Below are 261 nucleotides of genomic sequence, written 5' to 3'. Positions count from 1 at the left end.
CTGGGATCATGACCTGAGCCGAAGGCAGCTGCTTAACCAACTGAGCCACCCAGGCATCCCGGGGCACACGCTTTAAAGTCAAACACCCTGGGAGCCATGGTCTCCGTGACTTAAACTCACACTGAAGGTCTTCAAGAGCCAAGCCAAAGCTCTCATTTAAGAAATTAGTAGTGCAAGGGGCGCCTGGGTGGCTGAGTGGGTTAAAGCCTCTGCCGTTGGCTCAGGTCATGATCCCAGGGTCCTGGGATCATGACCTGAGCC

This window comes from Enhydra lutris, unplaced genomic scaffold (genome assembly GCF_002288905.1).
Source record: "Enhydra lutris kenyoni isolate GAN:26980312 unplaced genomic scaffold, ASM228890v2 scaffoldscaffold81, whole genome shotgun sequence".
NCBI classification, from domain to species: domain Eukaryota; kingdom Metazoa; phylum Chordata; class Mammalia; order Carnivora; family Mustelidae; genus Enhydra; species Enhydra lutris.
Note: the sequence above shows the minus strand (reverse complement) of the source record.